Genomic DNA, 632 nt, shown 5'->3' with positions numbered 1-632 from the left:
AAAAAAAAAAAAAAAAGTTCAAAACTACCTAAAGAATCCTCAGCTTTCCAGATGATATTGAAGGACCACCACGACCACATTTTCATGGGTAGACAGGCCAGTCCATCATAGGTGGATGCCCCACCCAACACTAGTCCACCTCCATGAAGCCACACCATCATCTGGAAAGGACACAGCAACCCAGGTTATCAGAATCCTCCTCTGAAGGGCCACAGCAGTTGTCTCGTTTGGTTGCCTATATATAGGCTGAGTGGGGCATCTCCCAGGCCACAGAAGCACCTAGCAAGGCTGCAGCAGGCCGCCTTTCCTCTCCAGTTCCCTCAGCCGGGGTGAATCATCTTGCTCATCACTTTTCACCTATCTTCCAGCACTCATGGGCCCTGTTTTCACAGGGCTCCTTAAACTGAAATCATCACCATGGAAACATCCAAGGCCAGTGGTGTCATGCTCACGCAACACTCCATCCTCTTCATGTCAGTGTTTGTGTGAACGGCTCATGTTTAGCTTTCTCAGACTCTGACTGTGCGTATGGTGACACTGAGTGCCACAATAGGATGAATGAGTGACAGTCCCACCCTGTGCCTCTACCTTAGACCCAATAAAAGGTCTTTCTCCTTTCTCCTCTTCCCTTC

This window comes from Microtus ochrogaster, unplaced genomic scaffold, assembly GCF_000317375.1.
Source record: "Microtus ochrogaster isolate Prairie Vole_2 unplaced genomic scaffold, MicOch1.0 UNK15, whole genome shotgun sequence".
Classification (NCBI taxonomy): Eukaryota; Metazoa; Chordata; class Mammalia; order Rodentia; family Cricetidae; genus Microtus; species Microtus ochrogaster.
Note: the sequence above shows the minus strand (reverse complement) of the source record.